The following is a 27,559-nucleotide window of genomic DNA, read 5'->3' on the forward strand; positions in this document are numbered from 1 at the left end:
TAACTATCCCAGGGTTTGCTAGTTGTGCTCCCTGAATTGTGAGCCCTTCCGCCTGTCACTGAATTAATACTAGCGGCAGTGAGATGAGGCCTGTAAGTGAGCATTAATTGCCCACTTAAGGCCATCAATTACAAGCAGCGTATGAAGGTTGTCTATAGTCCTTCTGGCCATGGACTTAATCAGGGCGGTGGCGGTAAATTTGGGCGAGCCCCCGCCCACCACCATTCCTCCTGATTAATGACCCCACCACCAAATGCAACACGGGGAGGACACAAGATTCCACCCACGTATGCTGACGTCATTTCATTAATGACTGAACTATGAGTAGACTGAATATGATGATAGTCAAGATTGTGACTTTGTCACGACAAAATTATATTCTTTTCTTTTGTCTTCCAAGGGCCTTCACGCATTCAGCAAATGTCACAGAACATTCATGAGGATGATTGCTCAGAGGACCTCATTCCTTCTGTGGGTGCACCATCACAGGATCTATATTCATGCACCAGTGCAGATACGCACAGTTTGGTGGGTTCACTGAGAGGGCCTTTCACCAGGCGATTCACACAGTGAGCACAAGTACAAGCTGATGGCAGGGACAACTGTGGAAAGCCAAAGCTGGGGTGCAATCCTCCAAGCTATGCTTAGCTGGGCATGATTGTTGAACCCCAGAGTCTATCATTGAAAGGGAGAGTGCTAGAGATGCAACAGCAACTTAGCCATGTACTGAGGGATGTGTCATGCACAATCTCCATAATAGCAGAAACAATGGAGGAGTCCAGCTTCAACAGTAATGGATTGGTGGTACAGAGCACCATGAGAATGTCTGACATGGTAGTCACCTCCATGGAGCTTCAAGAAAGGCTATCAAATGAGTCCATGCAGGTCATGACAATGCTGTGCAAGCTTTGGATGCCAACTGTTATGCTACCTTAAATAAGATGGCAGATACCTTATCCTTGGCTTGAAAACACAAGAACACAAGAGATAGGAGCAAGAGTAGACTATATGGCCCATTGAGCTTGCTCCACCAATCAATATGATCTTTGCTGATCTTGGGCTTCAACTCCATTTTCCCACCTGCTCCCTATATCCCTTAGTTCCCTGTGAGACCAAAAATCTGTCTATCCAGCCTTAAATGTATTCAACGATGGAGCATCCACAACCTTCTGGGGTGGAGAATTACAAAGATTCACAATTCTTTGAGTGAAGTAATTTCTCCTCATCTCAGCCTAAACATTTGACCCCTTATCCTGAGGCTGTGCCATGGTGTTTTAGATTTACTGATCGTTGGAAGCAATATCTCAGTGTCTACTCAATGCCCCTCAGAATTTTGTAGGTTGCAATGAGATCGTCTCTCATTCTTCTAAACTCCAGAGAATATAGACCCAATTTACTCACCCTCTCATCTTAGGGACCAATCTAGTGAACGTTTCTGTACCGCCTCCAATGCAAATATAAAATACAAGTCACTGATTTTCACCAAACTGATCAGCAGCAAAATGGTGGGAGTGATATGGTGCTGGCTCAAGAAAGTGATGAAAGCAAAAGGGAAGGTGGAAGTGGGAACACCAATAAAAGTGCTCTCACTTTGCACCCATTGTTGCCCTGGCCACATTTAGCCAGTACCCTACATGCTGCCTCATCTCCCAATGACAGAGTCTGCCTCTGAACAGAGGAAGCCGCCCCTGCGGGGACTTCATGGGCTCCAAAACCCAGAGGGGACAGGCCAAAAACATCGCAGCAGTTAGGGCAGGGTTCTGAGTAGCCTGCCTCTACCACCTCTGAAGCTGCACAGGATTTTCTTTTTACTCATTCGGGGATGTGGGCTTCGCTGGCTGGGCTAGCATTTATTGCCCATCCCTAGTTGCCCTTGAGAAAGCGCTGGTGAGCTGCCTTCTTGAACTGCTGCAGTCCATGTCATGTAGGTACACCCACAGTGCTGTTAGGAAGGGAGTTCCAGGATTTTGACACAGCGACAATGAAGGAACGGTGATATATTTCCAAGTAAGGATGGTGAGTGACTTGGAGGGGAGCTTCCAGGTGGTGACATTCCCATGTATCTGCTGCCCTTGTCCTTCTAAATGGTAGAGGTTGTGGGTTTGGAAGGTGCTGTCGAAGGAGCCTGGGCAAATTTCTGCAGTGCATTTTGTAGATGACATGTACTGCTGCTACTGTGTAACGGTGGTGGAGGGAGTGAATGTTTGTGGATGTGGTGACAATCAAGCAGGCTGATTTGTCCTGGATGGTGTCAAGCTTCTTGAGTGTTATGGGAACTGTACTCATCCAAGCAAGTGGGGAATATTCCATCACACTCCGGACTTGTACCTTGTAGATGGTGGACAGGCTTTGGGAGTCAGGAGGTGAGTTACTTGTCACAGGATTCCTAGCCTCTAACCTGCTCTTGTAGCCATAGTATTTATATGGCTGGTCCAGCTCAGTTTCTGGTCAATGGTAGCCCCCAGGATGTTGATAATGGGGGATTCAGTGATGGTAATGCCATTGATCATCAAGGGGCGATGGTTATATTCTCTCTTGTTGAGGATGGTCATTGCCTGGTACTTGTGTGGCACGAATGTAACTTGCCACTTGGCAGTCCAACCTGATATTGCCTAGATCTTGCTGCATTTGTTATCTGAGGAGTTGCGAATGATGCTGAACATAGTGCAATCATCAGCAAACTTCCCCACTTCTGACCTTATGATGGAAGGAAGGTCATTGATGATGGTTGGGCCTAGTACACTACCCTGAGGAACGCCTGCAGTGATGTCCTGGAGCTGAGATAACTGACCGCCAACAACCACAACCATCTTCCTTTGTGCTAGGCAGTGATGTCCTGGAGCTGAGATAACTGACCGCCAACAACCACAATCATCTTCCTTTGTGCTAGGATTGACTTTGACCAGTGGAGAGTTTTGCCCCTGATTTCCATTGACTCCAGTTTTGCTAGGGCTCCTGGATGCCACACTCGGTCAAATGCAGCCTTGATGTCAAGGGCAGTCACTCTCACCTCAACTCTTGAGTTCAGCTTTTTTATCCATGTTTGAACCAAAGGTGTAGTGAGGTCAGGAGCTGAGTGGCCGTGGCGGAACCCAAACTGGGCGTTGGTGAGCAGGTTATTGCTAAGCAAATGCTGCTTGATCGCACTGTAATGTTCTATTACTTTAATGATGATCGAGAGTAGACTGATGGGGCGGTAATTGGCCGGGTTGGATTTGTTCTTTTGTGTACAGTACATACCTGGGCAATTTCCAATAGCTGGGTAGATGCCAGTGTTGTAGTTGTACTGGAACAGCTTGGCTAGGGGTGCGGCAAGCTCTGGAGCACAAGTCTTCAGTACTATTGCCAGAACATTGTCAAGCCTCATAGCCTTTGCAGTATCCAATGTCTTCAGCCATTTCTTGATATCACGTGGAGTGAATTGAACTGCCTGAAGACTGGCATCTATGATGCTGAGGACCTCCAGAGGAGGCTGGGATGGATCACCCACGGCACTTCTGGCTGAAGATGGTAGCAAATGCTTCAGCCTTATCTTTTGCACTGATGTGCTGGGCTCCCCCAGCATTGAGGATGGGGATATCCAGTGAGTTGTTTAATTGCTCACCACCATTCACAACTGGATGTAGCAGGACTGCAGATCTTAGATCTGAGCTGTTGGTTGTGGGATTGCTTAGCCCTGTCTATCACTTGCTGCATATGCTGTTTGGCACACAATTAGTCCTGTGTTGTAGCTTCACCAGGATGACACCTCATTTTTAGGTATGCCTGGTGCTGCTCCTGGCATGCCCTGCACTCTTCATTGAACCAGGGTTGATCCCCTGGCTTGATGGTAATGGCAGAGTGGGAGATATTCCTGGCATGAGGTTACAGATTGTGTTTGAGTACAATTCACATAAAAGCAGTAGAAAGCCATAAATTGATGAAATTATAATTACCAAGGATGCAGACACTATGGGCTGAATGCTCCCTTCTACATCATAAATTTTCTCTGATTCTATGATGTTGCAGAGCAAAACACCTCCAAATTGCTCTAGCAACTCACCACAGTGCTTCTACAAACTTTGCCTCAGCCCAATAAGTCAAAAGCACCTCAACCATCATTTGTTGAATAGTCCTTCAAATAGCTCCAAACAGGGTCCATCTAGTTTCATAATGCTAAATGTTTCAGGAGTAAATAAGGAAGATGCTGCCTTCACAAGTGTTGACCAGTTTGGTATCTTGGTACTGCATCAACCCATTGGGGTCAATGATGTTACGATCTCACTCTTTCAATGTCTTTGGACCCATGCAGCGGGTGTGCCTACATCGGCACTTCATTAATGCTGCATGGGAAGTGACTAGGTAGGTACATTTTGCACAGAGGGAAACCTAGTGCAGGCCTTTGTAACACTGCTAGGAGCAGTGGTTTTTGCACCCAATGTGTTTTAATCAGCACCCTGACCATTAGTTCCTCTAACTCAGTTCCCCTCTCCACCCCACCCCAGCCATTTTATCATTTTATAACTAACATCTTTCTGCAAGGAAAGACCTGGAGATGAAGCCGCAAATATCTTGGAATTATTTCAGCATTTCTTTCTCCTATAAAATATTTTGATGGGTAAACTTGGTAACGCTGTTTGAAGATGTCAATTCATTATTGGAATAGGGTTTCACAGGAACCAGACATTCTTCAATACTTCAGCCAAATACTCATACTTCATATGTGAGCTTTGACAATGAGAATTGCTTGGCTATTTGGCTGTGGAAACATCATAGCCAAATCCGATTCACACAGTGTTCAGTCACACTCACATCCAGTAATCCTTATGGGATAGTAACCAGAAACAACAACTCCTCTCCCCTAAACCAACCGGGTATGCTGAGACCAATTGTAATTCCCTACTGCTGTCCTGGCTGAGGTTGGATAGTCGAGCATCGAGCAAGGATCAAACTTGGGAATTTCCTGGTTTGTATAGGTGAGTGCTGCACTAAGCTGTTGGAGTTGCAGTAAAACATTATTTAAAAGGGGAAAGAATTCTGTGTGTATTGAGATCTGCTTTCTTTCACCGGATAGGTCTTTTGTCATCACTTTGGAAAAACTCGACGAAAATTTACAGGAACATTACATTGATTTACTTCGGACTTTTGGAGACACAGTGAAAAGAGGGGGTGGAGAGGCAGAGGCAGGAAGCTAGAGACAAAATCAAAACCATAGCCATATGTGTTTTAGGTATAACTTTCAGCTGATGAATAGATGACTAATGTACCCTATGATTCACTGCACTCTCAGCGAGGGGGATTAAGGAAATCTTTACATTTTTAAAAGGCAGTTTTGTCTTGGCAAAGCATCTTGGAGACAAAGATCTCCACTGGCCCAAATATTTAACCTGATAGTGATCATTGAAGTGGACCTAACTTTGTGAGACATTTTTGGATTGTTCCAAATGTGTGATTGGGTGAAAATTAGATAAGGCCGGAAAGTTAACATGGGGATCGTGATATGTGATTAACCTGCACCTGTTCATTGTGATGCAAGCACCATGCCAACTTTGTGCTGCCTGCTGATTTGCATGATAATAGTATGCATCCCAACGCTAAGTACGATGCTGAGCGGCTGCAGGGTCTGAGCAGGGAGCCCCAAGTTCGCCTGAGGCTAGCACCACCCCCACAACTTAAAGCCAGCCTCTTAAAGGGAAGGAGCATTCTGGCTGCAGCAGGTGCTAAAAGTGGCTGTGGAAGAGTTTCTGAGCTGGAAGAAGAGTAAAAATGGTTGATCAAGGCAGAAAGCATGCTCCAAGATTCTCTTACACAGCACTGGAGCCCTTATTGCAGGTGATGGCCAAAGAGAGGATCTTTTTCCACAGAGGACCGAGGCCTTCAAGAAAGACAGTGAGAGGGAGAGGGAGTAGATAGCTATCACTGTCAATGCGAGCATTCAGCCCCAAGGACCTGGGTATAGTGCAGGAATAAGTTCAAAGACCTCACACAAGTGGTCAAGGTCAGTCAATGCATCTTCAAATATCATATCCTTGCTAATGAATGACTATTCTCACACAGTGCTCTATTCACCGCCTTTTTCTTCTTCTTAGACAGCCCTTTAGGATCATGGATGACTTGCTTCCACTTCTGTTATGATTGTGGGTCTTAGATGAGTGTGTTCATTGTCTAGATTTACAGATATTGCTGCAGAAAAGGCAGTTGGTAAACTTTACCTTTTATTGAACATTATACTAACTGTGTACAGCCCTAGAAGGACAAGGGCAGCAGATAGATGGGAACACCACCACCTGGAAGTTCCCCTCCACGTCATTCACTATCCTGACTTGGAAATATAACGCCGTTCCTTCACTGCCGCTGGGTCAAAATCTTGGAACTCCCTCCCTAACAGCACTGTGGGTGTACCTTTACCACATGGACTGCAGCGGTTCAAGAAGGCAGCTCATCACCACCTTCTCAAGGGCAACTAGGAATGGGCAATAAATGCTGGCCCATCCAGTGAAGCAGCCACGTAATAGGGACACCATATATAAAGTGACCATTCCTCTGCAGCTGAGACAGTTCAGGCGCAGCCACATTGATATGATTGGAAACAAAAACAGAATTACCTGGAAAAGCTCAGCAGGTCTGGCAGCATCAGTGGAGAAGAAAAGAGTTGACGTTTCGAGTCCTCATGACCCTTCAACAGGAGACTCTTTTCTTCTCCGCCGATGCTGCCAGACCTGCTGAGTTTTTCCAGGTAATTCTGTTTTTGTTTTGGATTTCCAGCATCCGCAGTTTTTTGTTTTTATCTCTATTGATATGATTGGAGTTGGGCCTCTAGCTTATCTGCCCACTCAAGCAACATAGAGGCATCACAGTGCCACCAAGTGCTCCAGAGCTTTATCCCCCTTGGGCACAGACTGAAAGTAATGAATGTTTAAGTGGACTGCAGAACAATTGGACGAGTGGGCATGTTGTACAATCTCCTTGTGAAAGCTGGCCATGGAGCAGTCACTGGTGGAGGTGCTCACAGCTCCTTGCAGTGTCAGCATCCCGGTTTGGACCAGTCTCCCCCAAGGTTCAAGCTAACAGTGCAGCCTTGCAGCGCGGGTTAGGAGAATGCCTGCACCTGAGCTGAGAGCACAGCATGCAGTCCAATGGGTAAAGCTGCTGCCAATTGGTCAGGTGGAGTGGGGTGGAGGTGGGTGGGATTTTGGGCAGCCATGCAGAACACTAAACTCTGGCCATCCACATGGTGACCAGCACTCTCTGGGATGCATTAAGAGACCTTCAGACTTAACCCAAAGATGTTCTTAGTACATGCATGCTAACCCATGTGATTCCATATGCAACTGGTGTGTGACCACCACAAATGCACACTGCAGGTCTTCCAGGGAGTGTGCATAACTCCTACATTTCTCAGTCAGTCACAGATCCCTGATGTCTTCCAGGGTCCACAGAGGCTGCGGGGATGGCTTCTCAGGGACAAGGGCTACTTGCAGAGGCTGTGGCTGATGATACCCGTGTGGCGGCCTCAGACTGCAGCACAGCGAAGGTATAATGAGGCTCATGCTGCAACTCGCAACTTGGTGGAGCAAACCATCAGGATGCTGAAAATGAGGCTCTGGTGCCTGGTGGAGCCCTGCAATACAGTCCACAGAGGATGTCACGCATTGTTTTCACCTGCTGTGCCCTTTACAACCTGGTGCTGCTACGGGGAGAGGAGCTGGCTGAGGAGGAGATGGAGGAGCTGGTGGTCTCCTCTGATGAGGAGGACACTGATGGGCATGAGGGTGAGGAGGTCCTCGAAGGTGACAACTATGACGATGAGGCAAGCATGCTCGGGTGGCCGTCATAGCTGCTAGATTTATGGAGGATGATGGTGACATGCAGTGAGGAGACCTCATAGATCCTCACATTGCCTCTATGAATGTTTGACTCCAGTCTGGATTATGGCAACGCACATATCCTCTGTGAAGATGCCCCTGTCATGGAGACAAGTGGAGGCCCTAATAATCACTCAATTGTAGGAGGATGATGACGACATGCAATGAGGACACTCCATAGATCTTCTCATAGCCTGAGAATGTGTAACTCCTGTCTAGCTGAGGGCAGCTCACTTGCTCTCTGTAATCAGAGTCATGTCATAGAAATGCAGCCATGAAACTTTAAAAGTATCTGATCCTTTTTCTGCCTTCAGCACCTGACCCCTTCAGGAGCACAGTGTCACTGGTCACCGATGCTGAAGAGATCGGGGCCTGCCCCACCTTAAAGGTGCTGAGAGCACGCAGAGAGAAAGACGGAATTCAGTGACGCCTGCCCACTACATTCTGGCAGCAATGACAAGCACCATCGAGGTGTAGGTATCAGCAATGTCTCCAGGGAGTGTGAGGCTGGACCATCACTGTGGTCTGAAGGCTGCACAAAGCACAGGGAAGGGGCCCTGGATTGAGACATCTGCCTTTATATTGTGCAGAAAGGTTTCACATCTGAGTGACATGAACACTGCTCATCAGAACAAGGAGCCATAGGCAGGGAGGCATTCTTGGGAATTTATTGAGAATAGTGAACATTATGTACAAGTGATTAACACCCATGCCCAGGCTGTGCAACTACATCTTCTTAACCTTCCTAATCCTGCCACTGCGTCTTGGTGCTCCCCGGACATCCACAGGGGAGGTGGAGGCAGCCTGCTGACTGCTACGCCCTGTCTGTGATGACCTTGACAGGCATCCTCTGGAGGCCCAAGGCCCCTGGACGGCCCCGGCCTACTTTTGGGGACCTGCTGTGTGGTAGTGGCACCCTCCTCGAGCTGTGAAGCTGGAGCTGCTGGGGTCACAGGAAGAGGGGATTAGGATGGGCTGGACACTCCTGGAGTCTCCTGGGTGGATGGTCCAGGGGTGTGCACCTGCTGATCCTTCTCTCTATGGGTACCCAAGGGCCCCTGGCTGACTCCTTGAGGAGAAGGGGAAGCTGGAATGAGAGCGAGCTGCCCCGCACCCCTGTCGCGTACACACTGTTGGAGGCCAACTATGGCATCGGCGATGGAGTTCAGTCCCCGCAGCAGTGCAGTAGCGATATCCTGGACCAAGATCTCCATGGCAGCTGCCTACCAGTGTTGACCTTGGTACATTGGCATGCCAGCGCTATCACGTCAGCCTGAAGGCAGAAGGACTCCTCTATCGTGCCTTGCAATCTGAGGAGTGCAGCGGACATCCCTTCCTGATGTTCCTGAGTTTGCCTTTGTAGCTCCAGCAACTGTGACAGGACCAAGTCCAGAGGCTCGTCATCTGACTCGGACTCAGCAAATTTCTAGCCTCCAGCAGTCCTCCGAGTGCCAGACACCTGGGCTTCTCTCGGGCTTGATTGATGACCCTGGGTTGTGGACTCCGTCCGCTGTTTCCCAGATGTGCCTGCAAAAGCAAGGGGAGATAATTAGTGCATGGCAGTGGCCTGTGAAACAGGACACATCACTCACAGCTTGGTTGTCTGATGGATGTTGCACTGCTGGGCCCTCATTTGGTAGAGCACTGTCGACCTCACCATCAGCACAGAGATGGTCCAGAACGGCTCTGTTTTCAAATTCTGTGAGGACCTTGATTTCAGACATTCCTCAACCGGTCTGCGACCTCTCCCTGTTGGTGTTTGCCAGCTTGTACTGCATAAATAGAGATGGCAAGTGTAAGCAGGACACCTGCCAGGCCAGATGATAAGTAGGCCTAGCATGTGTGGGTGGTGAGTGGTCCCATGGACGGGATTAGGACAATGACGGTGTGTGTGAGAGAGTGAATGGTGATGTCCCTTGAACTGGCAGTGAGTGAGGGCCCTGTGGATGTGTGATGGGTTTGTGAGTGTGTGAGTTGAGAGTGATGAGAAGAGTGACTTACCCTGGCAGAACGGAGATCATTCATCCTCTTGTGGCACTGGGTGTCTGTCCTCTTTTGCAGGGCATTGGCACTGAGCACCATTGCCACCGCTTCCCAAGCTGGATTAGTGAGGTTGCTGCCCATCCTGTAGCCAGAGTGGGGGTAGAGGACATCACGGCGAGCCTCCATTGTGTCCAAAAGGTGCTAGAAGGACGCGTCATTGAACTTGGGGGTTATAGTCATTTTGCCTTTCAGGGCCATGTCTTCTTTGCAGCAGTCGTGGGCTTGGAGCAATGAGAGGTGGCCATGTGGCTGCATTTTAAATATGGCGCCCGGCGTATTGAAGCAGCGAGATTATGGCATGGTGGGTGAATGAGAGCGCGCCTGCCATGGAAACACCGTGTTTCCTGGAAATGCATAATTAATGCGGCGGGTTTGGGACAAAATGGCGTGAAAAGCCGCCATTGCGGCCGGCAGGTAAAACATCGGTTTACCCGCCCGCTACCGCACTTTGTGCAAATCTTGGACGATTCCGCCAATTGTTTCAAGATGAGGTTGTTTCGAACATATTCGGCCATATATTTTTGCAGTATTCTCTAATTTTAGCACATTCCTCATCTGATTTTTGTGCCTTCTGAGTTTCATTCAGTCTTTGTATTGTTGCTGATAGGAATCCTGTGGTCAATGAGGTATGGCTACATCCTCAACAAAATTTACTTCTTCCTATCAGGAATCAACAGGAATGCCAGACAATGCATCTGCTGTCACGAAAATAGAAAATACTGGAAAATCTCAGCAGGTCTAGCAGCATCTGTGGAGAGAGAAACAGAGTTAACATTTTGAGTCCATATGACTCTTCTTCAGAGCTTTTCCTTTTATTTTATTATAATGCATCTGCTGTTGTTCATTGCTTCCCTTGGACGTATTTGCTTGTGGCATCGAATCTCATGAGTCTCAGCCAAAATTTCTGGACTCCAAGAGAAGGATGCACCTTCTGTGGTTAACGAAGGAAGTTAAGGATTGTATCAAATTGAAAGGAAAGATGTAAAATCATAGGAAGATTAGTGGTAAGCCTGAAATTTGGGAACATTTTAGAAACCAGCAAAAGGATGACTAAAAAATAATAAAGAAGGAGAAATTAGAATATGAGAGTAAACTAGCAAGAAATATATAAACAGATACTAGGAGTTTCTACAAGTATATAAAAACGAAGAGAGTAGCTAAAGTAAATTTTGGAGCCTCAGAGGATGAGACTAGGGAATTAATTGTGGGAAAAAGGAATTGGCAGAGCCTTTGGACAACTATTTTGTTTCTGTCTTCATGGTAAGATACGCAAAAGCATCCCATTAATAGTGGAAAATCAAGGAGAAAAAGGGAAGGAGGAACTTAAAACAATCGCCATCACTAGAGAAAAAATACTCAGAAAACTGAAGGGACTAAAGGTTGACATGTCCCTTAGACCTGAAGGCCTGCATCCTAGGGTCTTAAAAGAAATGGCTGAGGAGATGATGGATGCATTGGTTGTAATCTTTCAAAATTCCCTAGATTCTAGAAAGGTCCCAATGGATTGTGGGGGGCCATGTTAAGTGACTGAAAGGTGGAGAGCCCATCAACTTCCTAAATCCCTCCAATTAAGAACAGGTTTGAGGATGGCCTTCCCGACTGGATGCCAGCAGAAGTTCTCTTATGGGTCTCAGTCCACTGTCACTGGTATTTTACCAGTAGACGGGGTCCACACCATGTGGGAACATAAAAGAGGACTATAAAAGCTTCTCTAGGTACGTAAGAAGGAAAAGATTGATGAAAGCAAATGTAGGCCCCTTACAGTCCAAAACAGGAGAATTTATAATAGACAACAAGGAAATGGCAGAGCAATTAAATGACTACTTTAGTTCTGTCTTCACTGAAGAAGACACAAATAACTTCCCAGAAATACCAGGGAATCGAAGGGCTAGTGAGAAGGAGGAATTAAAGGAAATTAGTATTACTAAAAAAACAGTGCTGGAGAAATTAATGGGACTGAAAGCTGATAAATCCCCAGGGTCCGATAATCTACATCCCAGGGCACTAAAGGAGGTGGCCATGGAAATAATGGATGCGTTGGTTGTCATCTTCCAAAATTCTGTAGATTCTGGAACAGTCCCGACAGATTGGAGGTAGGCAAATGTAACCCCACTATTTAAAAAAGGAGGGAGGGAGAAAACAGCGAATTACAGACCAGTTAGCCTAACATCAGTGGTAGGGAAAATGCTGGAATCCATTATAAAGGATGTGATAACAGGACATTTAGAAAATATAACCAGGACAAAGTCAGCATGGATTTATGAAAGGGAAGTCATGTTTGACAAACCTACTGGAGTTTTTTGAGGACGTAACTAGCAGAATAGATAAAGATGTGTGGATGTGGTGCATTTGGATCTTCAGAAAGTTTTGATAATGTCCCCACATAAGAGGTTAGTGTGTAAAATTAAAGCACATGGAATTCAGGGTAATATATTATGGATTAAGAATTGGTTAGCAGACAGGAAACAGAGATTTTGAATAAATGGGTCTTTTTCGGAATGGCAGGTAATGTCTAGTGGGGTACCACAGGGATCAGTGCTTGGGCCCCAGCTATTCATAAGATATATCAAATATTTAGCTGAGGGAACCAAATGTAATATTTCCAAGTTTGCTGTTGACACAAAACTAGGTGTGAATATAAGTACTGAGGAGGATGTTACGAGGTTTCAAGGCGATTTAGACAAGTTGAGTGAGTTGGCAAATACATGGCAGATACAATATAACATGGATAAGTGTGAAGTTATCCACTTTGGTAGGAAAAGCAGAATGGCCATGTGTTATTTAAATGGTGATAGATTGGGAAATGTTGATGTACAAAGGGACGTTGGTGGCCTTGTACAGGAATCACTGAAAGCAAGCATGCAGGTGCAGCAAGCAGTTAAGAAGACACAACATGGTATGTTGGCCTTCATTGCAAGAGGACTTGAGTACAGGAGCAAGGATGTCTTACTGAAGCTGTACAGGGCCTTGATGAGACCACAGCTGAAGTATTATGTGTAGTCCATGTCCAAAAGCAGCAAGACCTGGATAATATCCAGGCTTGGGCTGACAAGTGGTAAGTAAAATTCATGTCACTCAAGAGCCAGGCAATGACCACCTCAAACAAGAGAGAATCTAACCATCGCCCCTTGATATTCAATGGTATCACCATCACTGAATCCCCCACTATCAACATCCTGGGGGTTACCATTGACCAGAAACTGAACTGGAATAGCCAAGTAAATATTGTGGCTACAAGAGCAGGTCAGAGGCTAGGAATCCTGCGATGAGTAACTCACCTCCTGACTCCCCAAAGCCTGTCCACCATCTACAAGGCACAAGTCTGGAGAGTGATTGAATGCTCCTCACGTACCTGGATGAGTGGGGCTCCCATAACACTCAAGAAACTTGACACCATCCAGGACAAAGCAGCCCACTTGATCGGCACCACATCCACAAACCTTCACTCCCTCCACCTCCGACGCACAGTAGCAACAGTGTGTACTATCTACAAGATGCGCTGCAGGAATTCACCAAGGCTCCTTAGACAGCATCTTCCAAATCCACGACCACTACCACCTAGAAGGACAAGGGCAGCAGATAGATGGGAACACCACCACCTGGAAGTTTCCCTCCAAGTCACTCACCATCCTGACTTGGAAATATATCGCTGTTCCTTCACTGTCGCTGGGTCAAAATCCTGGAACTCCCTTCCTAACAGCACTGTGGGTGTACCTACACCACATGGACTGCAGCGGTTCAAGAAGGCAGCTCACCAGCATCTTCTCAAGGGCAACTAGGGATGGGCAATAAATGCTGGCTCAGCCAGCGACGCCCACATCCCGTAAATGAATAAAATAAAAGTTTTGGTCACCTTAGCTAAGAAAGCATATACTTGCCATAGAGGGAGTGCAGCAAAGGTTCACCAGACTGATTCCTGTGATGATAGGATTGCCGTATGAGGAGAGATTGGGCCGACTAGGCCTGCATTCAATGGAGTTTAGAAGAATGAGAGGGGATCTCATTGAAACATATAAAATTCTGACAGGGTTGGACAGGCTGGATGCAGGGTTGATATTTCCTCTGGCTGGGGGAGGGGGGGCCTAGAACAAGGGGTCACAATATAAGGATACTGGGTAGCTCATTTAGGACTGAGATGAGGAAAAAGTTCCTCACTCAGAAGGTGGTGAGTCTGTGGAACTGTACCACAGAAGGCTGTGGAGGCCAAGTCACTGAATATATTTAAGAAGGAAATAGATAGATTTCTGGACTCTAAAGGCATCAAGGGGTATAGGGAGAGAGTGGGAGCATGGCGTTGAGATAGAGGATCAGCCATGATCATAGTGAATGGTGGAACAGACTCGAAGGGCCGAATGACCTACTCCTGCTCTTATTTTCTATGTTTCTATTTGACATGAATACAAATAGCTTAAAGACATGTCTATTTTTTTGTTTAGCATAGCCTTGGGCTTGGCCACTTTAAAAAAAGGGCTGCATTGTCAGTGGAGGCTAGAGCTCTGTAACAAATGAATGTGAGTTCAAGGTTGTGCATTTGGCTAAGATGTTAGAGTTTTTTGGGGGGATAGTGTGGTATATCAGCTTACTAGACATGCAATGTTTGATTAAGACAGAGACTATTTATTAATGTGGAAATATGTTGAAAGGCTTTTAATTTAGTATAGGGTTTATTAACTTTAAATTCATTCTTTATTTACAAAGTGAAAGACAAGCAATGGAAAACTAGGTAACAGTTATAAAAGTTTTATAATACATATATCATCTAATTGGATTTGTACTGTCAGGGGCTGCTAAGAAACAGAAAGAGAACATTGTTGAGAGGTCAGGAAGAGGGCAGGTTTAGCACTGAAGAAAGAGAAAGCAAGGACATGAATGAGTGCAAAAGGTCATGTTCTCCTTAGACCAGAGAGCAGCTAATAATGATGAATTGTAAGGTACACACGAGCCAATAAGTAGCAATCGCCAGATGTGTATCTGCGAGATGATAAGGCTCCCAGGTTCTTGGTCGATCTTTCACTGAGATTATTCCTGTGGAGATTTTTTTTAGTCAAAGAGTGGTTAGAATGTGGAAAGCTCTACCAGAAAAAGTATTTGAGACAAATAGCGTAAATAAAGATGAGGGAAAGCTAGAGAAGCACAGGTTAGAAGGAGATGCTGATACGATTAGATGAAGAGAGGTGGGAGGATGGGACTTCTGTGGAGCATCAAATCTGGCATAGATAAGTTGGGCTGAATGGCTTGTTTGTATGCAGCTTTAATTATGTTCCTGCATGCTTCATCAATATCAAACCCAAACTAAAATGTATAAAAACATTGCCATTGTATTCTATTTAGCTTAATAAATGCTGTTCCTTTTTCATAACGATCACTAAAAACACCAGTCTCTTTGATTCAGGACAGTCTAATGCTGGACTGTTCACATGTGGTAAGTGAGGACTGACTTAACAGGGAGCCACATCCTCTTTTCTACAAAGCAATATAATATGGACGAGATATGATTCTAATCTCTGCTGAGTTAAGTGAACTTAGCTGGGGTGGCAATATGGGTGCTATGACTCGATTCAGCACCCCTAGGCTAGGGTGGGGGTGCAAAAATCAACCAGTGCCCTGTTCCTGATTGCTCCTGATGTAACTTTGTGTAGATTTTGGGTGAGGACAATTTTGGGTTTGGAGGTTCTGCGCCACAGTGAAAAAGCAAATAAAGGCAGATTACCCAGGCAAGGCACCAGAGTGCTGGCGGTGACCAAACAACTGTACCATGGAAGCAAACATAAAGGTGAAATTTTGGGATGGAGACAATGCAAATGGAAGGAAATCTTTTTTTCCCTGATGTCTAATCTAAAACTGCATTCTCAGCAATTTATGGCAACAGTCTCTGGTGTTTTGCTGTGTTAATGAGAAGACTTTTGTATTGGGAAGCTTTGTAGTAAGTTTAGAGACAGGAGAAGAGGAAGCTATGCAATCACCCTGTATTCAGTGAGCAGAGGCTAAAAGTGACTGAGGAGCTATCCGAGTGATAAATTTTCACGTCACTACCTGGGCAGAGTGGATCTCCTCTTGCATTGTAGAACACGCTCAATTTTCATCTGCTGATTTACTCATAGAGAGTTGTTTTGGCAACCATTGTGACAAGTACTGGCCAGCAGATATCCATTGGCAAGTATAGGTAACAATTTGACCATACACAGTCATAACTGGTTGCTGAATGCACAAAAAACTAGAATGTAGACCTGTTGTCTAAGTTTAGACAGGAATGAGGAGAAGATAGAGAGACAATCAGCAAAAGAGCTCAAGGTGATCAAAATGCAACCAAAATCTCTCACATTCATATTTCAGAATCAGAATCACAGAGTTGTTACAGTGCAGAAGGAGGCCATTTGGTCCATCGTGTTTGCACTGGCTCTTCAAATGAGCAAGTTACTTAGTGCCATTCTCCTGCCTTCTCCCCATAACCCTGCACATTCTTCCTTTTCAAATAACAGTCTAATTCCCATCTAAATACCTTGATTGAACCTGCCTTCACCACACTCTCAGGCACTGCATTCCAGACCCTAACCGCTCGCTGTGTGAAAAAGTTTTCTCTCATATTGCTTTTGCTTCTTTTGCAAATTAGTTTAAATCTGTGCATCTCACTCTTGATCCTTTCACAAGTGGGAACATTTTCTCCCTATGTACTCTGTCCAGATCCCTCATGATTTTGTACACCTTTAGCAAACCTCCTGTCAGCCTTCCCTTTACCGAGGAAAACAGTAGAGGAAGAGTAGGTAAAAGCAACTGGAAACATGTAGGTAAGGAAACAACCGACATTTCTGTTTTAATTAAAAGCATTCTTATCAATACTATATGAAGTCACTATAAAGTTTGCCACATAGAACCCTCAGAGAAATAAACTGGTACAATGGAAACACAATAATTTAATGAAAATGGCTGGGATTTCCCTGGTGGTCAGAATTAAAGATCTAACAAATATGGTGATTGGCTTGGCTATGACCATTATCCTTTGCTGAGTATTGAGCAGGGTTGGTTGTGGCTTCGCTCTGCCTTCCTTGAGGGCTGATTGCCGTGAGAGAAGTTGGATCATGTGGAATGGATTTCAAACTGCCTGATGTTTCCTGCACTGTGGGCAGAGTCCATACATCACTCTCTCTGATAAATCTGTTGTAGAAAGCTCTGCCAAAGTTGGTGGTTGGGGGTTACGGGGGTGTGGGGGGTGGGTGGGGGGTGGGGGGGGATGCGGGGGGGGTGGATGAGGGTTGGGGGGTGTGGTGTCGGTGGGCAGGGCAATAAAGAAATACGGAAATACATCATCTTGCAGGTAACAGCGACAGTTGTATTAGTCTATTTGTTGTAGTGTGGCATTCGCTTCCTAGTGCTCAGGTCTGACAAGCATAGGTTTGAATTTGCTGAGGAAGATAGTGAAGCAGGCAGCAGTGAGGATTATTTAAACTAGATTTGGAAGGTGAAGACTAAGACTTTCAAGATAGATAAGCAATGGTTACATTGCATAGAATATAACACAGAAACAGGCCATTCAGCCCAGCTAGTTCATGCTGGTGATATATATATTCCACTCGAGTGTCCTCCCTTTCTATCTAGCTGACCTCAGCCTGTTGGCATATCTTCAGTTACGCAAATAGAGCTGGGGTTGTTCTCCTTAGAGAAAAGAAGTTTGAGAGGTGATTTGTTGGAGATGTTCAAAACCATGAGGGGCCAAATTGGCTAGATAGGAAGAAACTGTTCCCATTAGCAAAAGGGTTGAAGCCAAAGGACACTGATTTAAAATGATTAGCAAAAGAACCAAAGGCATCACAAGGAAAGCCATTTTCACACATCAAGTGGTTATGATCTAGAATGCACTGGCTGAAAGAGTTTTGGAAGCAGATTCAATCATGCCTTTCAAAAGGGAATTGAATAGGACCTGAAGGGAAAAAAATTGGGGAAAGAGCTGGGGAGTGGGAATAGCTGAGTTGCTCTCGCAGGGTAGAATCTTCCAACTAGGGCAGGTTTCAAAGCGGTAGCAGAAGGAATGCCTGCGATTAACAAGGGGCTCAATGAATTCTCACCTATGAGTGATCTTCCCAGAGCTGGATATTCAAACGGGCTACCTGCCTGTCAGCGGTAGGTAGCCAACAACTGGCAAATATGTGCATTTAACTTTGCATTTAAGGACATACATTAGATCTTCCCAAGATCACATAGGCCCTGTGCTGTGTTGACACCTTGGCAGGTCAGCCGAGTTGGCTGCATAATGGGAGCCAATTGTTCAATGAAAGGCCTATGAGGTTTTGGAGTTCAAAGGGGGTGGATGGTAGGAAAAGGCTTTTGCATTGGAGTAGCGGTTTTTTGGATGTTGCCTGAGAACAGAGGGTCTCTGACTTAAAGTTTGTGTGAACTGAGTGGGTAAAATCTTTAAGGAGGCCAGTGCTGCCTACTGCACAGCAGTGACATGTGGATCAGAAATGGGGACTATTTATTCAGTGGTTGGCAGGACCACGAAAGAGGACCAGAATGGATATCAGCACAGGCAGGCAGAGCAATGGAGATGGGGTGAAGATGGAGTAGGACACAGAAGAGGACAGCTCCATTGGAGGAGAACCTTTAGGCAATGCCTCAGCTTCTTAGACCTTTCAGAGCAGTAGTATTGTAAAAGGCTGCGCCTCTTATAGCAGGTGATCGCCGACATCTGTGCTCTTCAGGATAATGAACTCGGGGGCCCCAGGGTGCAGGCGGACACCCAGTGCTTGTGGCTGCCATGGTGACAGTCGTACTTAACCTCCATGCCATTGGAACATTTCAGGCCTCGACTGGGGACTTTTGCAGAATCTCTTAATTGGCTGCACATGCCTGCATCATGCAAGTGAAAGATACCCAGTACTCTAGGGTTTCTGAATACACAGGTTTACCAAGGATGTGGCCAGTTAGGGCCAGAGGGCTGTTGGTTTTGCCTCAATAGTGGGTTTCCCTCAGGTGCAGGCGTGGTAAACTGCATCCATATAGCCTTGAAGTCGCTGAATGAGCTTGCAGGGTTTTCCATGAATAGGAAGGGCTTCCACTCCTGAATGTCAAACTTGTCTGTGACCACTTTAAATACTTCACACTCAGCACGTGTGATCAGGTGACAGGAGCAGTGGAGGCTGGTGACAGTCCCCATTGGAAGGTTGGAGCTAGCACTAGCAATACTCAGGGTGCAGGAAATTCTGGCTAAGCCTCTGGGGTAATTTACAAAGAGAGTGCTCATGGAGCAGCAGAAGGAAATGTGTGGACATTTGGAAGAGTTCCCAGAGACTTTGTGCATGCTTGGCCATTAAATGCATGAATCTTGCCATAACTCTGCAATGAACACATAAGTAACTCCATTGAGAGTTTGGCCTCCATCATGGAGACTCACAAATGCCAGGCCAATGATTGGATGCAGGAACAGCAGGATGGCCTTAACAATGTGGCAACATCAGGCCTTGAGAGAACCATTTCATATCCATTAGGCAGATGCACTAAAGTGCAGGCAGCAGTGCTCCCACTCCCACACAGCATCCAAATGCAGTTGTGCCTGAAAGGGTTGAGGCAGGCAGGCCTTCCGGCATTGGGCTCCTCCACAGGGCATCCTACAGTCAGTAGCTGGGCCCCTGGCCCCTCTTCTGGAGACATATGTGCTGATCCATACCCCCATGATCAAGGATGCCCCTGTAAATCTGCAGCTGGGGCAGCCTGTGCCTGTGCCCTCACAGGCATGGCCATCCAATGGATGGTGATCATGGACATCTCCCTTGGCATATTAGAGAATAGAGCAGGCTTCAGCCACAGGAGGAACACCATGCGGAAATGCACATCAAAAATTCAGAAAGTCACAGTAGTTTCACCAAAGGCCACATTTGGGCATATCTTGGATTGATTGTAAAACGTTCTGTTGGTTTATTTGAATGAATGCATGTTTGTTTGCAAGCGCAAAGTTGTCATGTCTTTTCAGTCGGCTTGATAAAAAGCCAGAGCATGGCTGTTCTAGACTACAGATTATATGTAACCTGATCACCAGGCTTCCTCTTCCATTGGCATCAGCACTGGAATGTGGACCATTCCTCCCCCGCTTCATCCCCCCTCCTGGGCATTGTCTACACTCTTTTCCTGCAAGCATATATGAGAGTATTTTCATGAAGGGCAAGGTCAACCTCAGCATCTGAAATATTATCACTCTGATTAAAAAAACCTGCATACTTTGGCTGTCATGCTGCTATTCTTATGTCTTATGTGGGTGGCCATGCTAATAATGCCGCTTTCATCCACTATGTGGTTCATGGTGCACAAGATTCCATATTGCTGTGGCCTATTGTCTCCCCTGGTGCCAGCGTCAAGGCTCTCACAGAGCGACTGCAGGACATTCTTCTGGGGGAGGATGAACAAAGGTTGTTGTACATGTCGGTAACAATGACGTAGGTAGGAATGGAGATGAAGCCCTGAAAGCAGATTTCAGGTAGCTAGGAAGGATATTGAAAAGTAGCAATCTCAGGATTATTCCTAGTACCACGTGCTGGTGAGCATAGAAATAGGAGAATTGAGCGGTTGAACACATGGCTGGAGAACTGCTTTGGGAGGGAAGGCATCAGTTATCTGAGGCATTGGGACCAGTTCTGTGGCAAGTGGTACCTGTACAAGATAGACGGGCTGCATCTCAGCAGGACTGGGACTAACATCCTTGCAGGGAGATTCACTAGTGCTGTTGAGGAGAGTTTAACCTAGATTGGCAAGGGGAATGGGAACTTGAGAGGGAGCTCAAGTTCAAGGGAAGCAAAACTGGTAAAAGGAAGCAGAAAAGTATAGGGTAAAAATAGAAGAAAGAGAAAGCATAGGCAAGCATCAAATAGGATCAGAATAGGGAATAATGTTTAAAAAAGCAGAATTAAAGGCAGTCTATCTGAATGCACGTAGCACTCACAAAAACGGTAATGATTTGAATGCACAAATTGAGACAAACGGGTATGATTTAATTGCCGTAGGGAGACATGGCTACAGGGTGACCAAGATTGGGAACTGAATATCCAAGGACATTCAACATTTGGGAGGGATAGGCAAAAAGGAAAATGAGGTGGGGTAGCAGTCTTAATAAGAGGTGAGATTAGTATATTAATAAGAGAGGATCTTAGATTGAAGGATCAAGATGTAGAATTAGTTTGGGTGGAGCTAAGAAGCAGCAAGGGGCAGCAAACATTGGCGGGAGTTGTTCATAGGCCACCAAACATGCTAATGTTGGGAATGGCATACATCAGAAAAGTAGAGATGGATGTAACATGGGTAATATAGTAATAATGGGTGACTTCAATTTATGCATAGACTGGGTTAACCAAATCAGCACTAATGCTGTGGAGGATGAATTCCTGGAGTGTGCACAAGATGGGATTCTGGAGCAGAACGTAGAGGAGCCAACTAGGGGTTGGGCTATTTTGGATTTAGTGTTGTGTAATGAGAAAGGGCTAATTAATAACCTTGCTGTAAAGGAACCTTTGGGATAGAGTGACCATAATATGGTAGAATGTTGCATTAAGTTTGAATGTAATGTAGTTCATTCTGAAACTAGGGTCTTAAATCTGAAGAAAGGAAAGTATGAAGGTATGAGGGGCAAATTGGCTATGGTGGATTGGGAAAATGCACTGAAAGGTTTGATGGTAGATAGGCAATACTAAAGAAAGTAAAGAAATACTATTAAATTAAAAATTAAAGAAACACTACACAGTCTATAGCATTCCTCTAAGGCACAAACACTCAAATGGAAAGGTAAATCAACAGTGGTTAACAAAAGAAGTTAAAGACTGCTTTAGATGAATGGAAGTGCCTTACGCCAGAAAAAGTGGTAAACCTGAGGATTTGGAGCAATTTAGAACCCAGCAAAGGAGGGCCAAGAAACTGATGAAGAAAGGGAAAAGAGAATATGAATGTAAACTAACAAGGAACATAAAGGTGGACTGTGAAAGCTTCTTTAGGTGTGTGAAAAGGAAAAGATTAAGGGGAGGCAGTGGTATTGTCACTGGACTAGCAATCTAGAGACCCAAGGTAATGCTCTGGGGACCTGGGGTATGAATCCCACCACGGCAGGTGGTGAAATTTGAATTCAATAAAAATCATTGCTGATTGTTGTAAAAACCCATCTGGTTCACTAATGTCCTTTAGGGAAGGAAATCTGCTGTCCTTACCTGGTCTGACTACACATGACTCCAGACCCACAACAATGTGATTGGCTCTTAAATGCCCCATGAACAAGGGCAATTGGGGATGGGCAATAAATGCTGGCCTAGCCAGTGACACCAACATCCAAGGAATAGAAAAAAGTCCCTCATAGGACCAAAATCCCTGGAATGGCAGGATTGTCTTATGAGGAGAGATTGAGGAGGCTGAGTCTGTACTCCCTGGAGTTTGGAAGAATGAGGGGTGATCTTATTGAAACTTACAAAATTCTGACAGGGCGTGATAGGGTGGATGTAGATAAGTTGCTTCCCCTGGCTGGCAAGTCTAAAAACAGGAGACACAATCTCAGGATAAGGGGTAGGCCATTTGAGACAGAGATGAGGAGGAATTTCTTCACTCAGAGGGTGTTGAATGTTTGAAATTCTCTACCCCAGAGGGCTATGAAAGCTCAATCATTGAGCATGTTGAAGACAGAGAGATCGATAGATTTCTGGAGACTGATGACATCAAGGGATATGGAGATACTGCAGAAAAGTGGTATTGAGGTAGATGAACAGCCATGATCTAATTGAATGGCAGAGCAGGCTCGATGGGCTGAATGGCCTACTCCTGTTCATATGTTTCTAGGCTCCTATAACAGTTCAACATTCACAGTGCACAGGCCAGCAACTCCTAAAAGATGTGGACCAGGATTTTTAGGATGGCGGGGTTTTCCTTCACACCATCCGAGGAGTCAGCCATGGCATCACTACCGGTACTGCCTGCCCTGCAGCCATTTAACACTCCATTGAGGCCTCAGCCAGTAGGAAATTCCACCTTAGAGAGCTGCTGGCAACTCTCTAGCTCCAGAGAATAGCACAGGGGCTGCAAGCAGTTCTCAGAATCTAATGACGGAATCGTCCCGGTTTTACCCGTCGGCCATAATGGCGGGTTTTCGCGCGGTATTCCTGGTGCGTCCCACCTCATTAACACTGCATTCATGGGAAACACACTGGATCGCTGGCGGGCAGGCTCAGGTTTGCCTGCCCCACCATGACCTCAGCTCTGGGCGCAATATGCCTACTTCAGATCAGGAAAGCTCCAGGCGACAGGTGGTCCCAAAAGCAAAGAAAGGCAGCAGCACCCAAATTTAGTGACGCCTCTCTGGGGCGCCTGCTGGACACAGTGGACGGCCACTGTGAAGTCCCCTACCCCTGCTCTGGCCACAGGAGTTCCACCAGAGTCAGCAATCCGGCCTGGGAGGCAGTGGCAGTGGCGGTCAGCACCACCAGAGCACAGAGGAAGTCAGCCTGCAGGAAGTGCAGGAACTCCGCTCACCGCAATCATACCACGCAGTGCCAGGCAGCCTGCTCACACTCTCTCCATCTGTTTTCATGCAGGAGAAGCTGGCTTACAACAAGGTGCCAGATCAGGGGGTGGAGTGGCCCACATTAGGCCCCTCACTCACTTTGAGGAGTCTGCCATCGCGCTGACTGGTGAGGACGTGGACCATGCCTGCGGTGATGGTGAAGTTGGCGGCGAACACCCGCGTGAGGTTTCCTGTACCACATTATTCCCCTCGCAACACAGTTGTGAGTGCTCTCTTTCCTGCTTTTGAATCTGCTGCCATGCAGTAATTATCTCTACTTTGGTTCACAGGGAGCTCTGACAAGCGGCTGATGCCCTCAGCCAGCCAGTCCCTCAGCTTCATCTAGGTCCACACCACCAGCCAAGAGGACACCTCCTCCATTGAAGAGCTGGAAATACGCAGCCTGGAAGACCCATCACAGTGCTTACCCACACCTTCCACCAGCGCAGAGACACACAGCTTGGTGGGACCTAGATCTAGGGCTGGCTCGGATTCACAACCTTGTGTTTACCACATGGACACGTGTCCGCAGCAGGAGGAGACAGATTCAGCCAAGCTCCCCGGCACTCAGAGAACCAGTTATCTGTGAGGTCCGAGTCAGATGACGAGCCTCTGGATTCAGCCTTCCAACTCATCGTGGAGAGCCAGCAGAGGATGGAGAAACATTACGTAGAGCTGTTGGAAGACATCAACAAAGTGGCACGCAAGTCAAAAGAGTGCGTCAGCCTGCTCTTTGTTGAAGTGGTGCCCACATGTGCGCATATGGAGGTCTCCATGAGAAGGATGGCAGGTGCCATGGAGACCCTGGTCCAGCAGAATGTGGAGATGCGCGCAGACCTGCACTCCATTGCCTTAGCTAAGGGTGAATTCCTGCAGTGGCAATGCGAGAGGCAAAGGGGCACCTCGACATCCGTCCAGGTGCTCCTTCCCCTCATTGGGTCAGGCCAGGCATTTGGGCACCTGAAGGGAGGGGGAGCAGCAGTTGGACACCCATGGGACATCCACTCAGGAATCTCAGAGGCTGCCTGCTCCTTCTGAGTCCATCAAGGCCTCGGCTGTCCAGAGGACGCACGCCGAAGTTATCAGAGGCTACAAGGCCAACCACTGCACAGACTGTCTCCACCCTGCTGTGGATGTCAGGGCAGCACCTAGAAGAAGTGGTAGGCCTAGAAAAGTTAAGAAATTCTGATCACAAGTGGTTGCACAGGTGAACACATTTTGTCACTTTATAATCTGAAAATATATTCATTTTCATTAAATAATGTGTAATGTCATCTTTGAGATGAGTTGACAGTCTTTGTGAGTCCTCACACTGCATACCACCACCATGCACCTGTGGTCACTGTCTGCTGGAGTGCCTTGTGTATCCATCACCTCTGGCCTTACTTTTTGAGTAACTGGGAGTTTTGTAACTTCCAGTGGATGGTGTCTCTGTGAAAGAAAGAAACTTGTTGCTGAGTGCATAAACTTCCTCAGCTTCTGAAGGCTGAATTTCCACCACTTCTAAGTAAAAGGATGAAGATTGTTGTATGTCATTTAAATGATGAGCAACATCTGTTTTTTCTAAGATTCCTAGAAGTATGCCAATATCACCACTGATTAGGACATACATTGATTGTGAAGAACATGCAAAGAATCAACAATCTGTCGCCCCTTGTAGGTAAGAGGAGCAATAATACTGCCCTTAATTGGTAGGTCTATGCTGCCAGATTTTTTAACTTGATGTCTGATGGATAAAGGGTCATTGACTGAAGCCAGTCAGGGTCATCTGTTAATATGTTAAGAGCAGCTCCAGTATCAATTTTAAAAGTAGTATTGAAGCCTTGAGCTTGAACTGTAACTGACCAATAGTCTGGATTAAGACTAGTTAGTTCCCCTAGGAATTATGTTGGGTCATCATTTTCTGGACTTTCCATTCCTTGGAAGCAATGTGTTTCATAAATATTAGCTGGTCTGCAGCTTCAATTAAAATTTCTGGATTTGCAGAAATGCTTGAAATATCTAGTTTTGCCACACGGGAAGTGTTCCAAGCCCCCTGATGGGCAGTCTTGGTGTCTATTTTGGGTTTTTGTACATCAACATAAGCATCTCAAAATGGCTGCTGGTGTGGAGTTTCCTGCCCTTTCAGTTTGTTTGGCGAGCTTTTGTATGGGTGGGGCTGCTACCCGTGGGCCTACCCGATGTATGGAGTCACGTGAAGCCTCAGTGTTGCCATGAACTATAGCCGATTAAATGCTCTAAGCTCAGCCTACCTCACATACTGGACCACTTGATCCAATGTAAGATTACCTTTGGCCTGCAGAAATTTGGAGAGCTTTTCATCCCGAACGAGCGCTCCATATCCGCAAAAACTAGCTAGGCAATATTGGTGAGTTAGGAATAATTCAGCCAATTCACCAGTTCGTTGCAAGCGCAGGTTAAAACATGCACGTTCTGTTACTAAATTTTGCTTTGGGCTAAAATAGGTGTCAAAGGCTTTAATAATGGAATCAAGATTTGCGGCAGACTCCTGCACATCTTGCCTTAGGAGAATGGCGCCTGCTACTGGACCTATTGCATAAAGAAAGGAACTAACTTGAAGCTTTGGTTCTTTCTCGTGAAGACCTGACGCTGCTCAATAATGGAGAAAATGGCATTTCCATAGCTCCTACTGCTGACCTCTCTGCAGGTCCTCGCAGGAGTCAAACGGGCAGGTTAAGGGCAGGGACTACTCACCAGGAATGGTCATCATTGCCTCTCTTCAGTGTGCTTCCTTCTACCGCTGAAATTGCTCGAGCTGCTTTCAAAGGTTTCTTTATTCTTTGGTTCCTTTGATAACACCCATGTGTCTTTTATCGATGTCTCCATTGCTGCCACCAAATTCTGAGATTAGGTCCTTCTGTCCTGGACTCTAGGCACGGGACTTGGTTTTTAGACAGACTACACATACTCTGGTATCTGTTTAACACTTGTTTATTAGTACTACATCTAAACAGGTTACAGAGTAGGCACATAACTCCTAGGCATAATTCCAACCTCAATTTTGACAGAGAGACAGAGTCCATCATATGACTGACTGGTGTCAGTGGTTCATTATCATCTGCATCATACATTAGCATATCCCATCTGTTAACCCTTTATACTACATAAACTGCTCTCTCAAACAACCCAACATATGACCAAGAGGGGCACTGACAGCAACCAACACGAATACCAGCATGAAGAGTCCCTTCCCACTATCCCCAAACCTAACTGACTCCCAGAAACAAAGTCAAACATGCTGCTTCAGCCTTCAACCTCCACTATTCCCAGTGCAAGCTCATTCAAGACAAGACGTATAAGGGTTTTGATGCATCCCTTCTTCAGGCACCGTGCAAGTAAGGATGTTCAATGACTTCATATACAATGTAAGGGAATGTGCACTTTCATAAAAAGTGTGTATTTGTGCATCTAAATATACAATTACCCCATAAAACATTTATAATGACTGTGTCAATTATGTATGTGAATCTGCATCTGCAATAATAATTTTTAAAAATCAGAATGTTCAACAATGCACACAGCCTGAGATCCCTATAGTAGAATCATTTGCATCTTATTCTTTTGTTCATTAATATCCTGTTTCAGCATGTTTCGGGGCTTGTGGTGTAAATGTCTAGTGAATTGCATTTATGGCATGTTGTAAGGTTCTTGTAATTCAAACCTGGAACTAAAATAATATATTAAATGTTAACAAGTAGATAAACGTCTCCTATTTGGCATAGCAGTGTTTGCTCAATAGCCTCATTCAGAAGATCAATCATAAGGAAAAGGAATCATAGAATCATGGACTCTTACGACACAGATAATCATGCCTGCACCAGCTCTATGAACGAGATATCCAATTAGTCATACCTTCCTGCTCTTTTCCCATAGTCCTGCAATATTTTTGTTTCAAGCATTTATCCAATTTCCCTTTGAAAGTTACTACTGGATCTGCTTCCATCACCTTTTTCAGGCATGAATGGAAAGGAAAATAAATGCAATGAAAAGTGCAGAAAAAGTGTAAATAGAGAGAAAACAATATGGTTGCACAGTACATTTTTGTATTCAATGTTCCTATTTACAAAGTCAAGTATCCCATACAGTTTCTTAACTGCCTATTATGAACTTGCCCTGGCGCCTTCAAGGATTTGCA

The sequence above is a fragment of the Cetorhinus maximus genome, chromosome 17 (genome assembly GCF_964194155.1).
Source record: "Cetorhinus maximus chromosome 17, sCetMax3.hap1.1, whole genome shotgun sequence".
Classification (NCBI taxonomy): domain Eukaryota; kingdom Metazoa; phylum Chordata; class Chondrichthyes; order Lamniformes; family Cetorhinidae; genus Cetorhinus; species Cetorhinus maximus.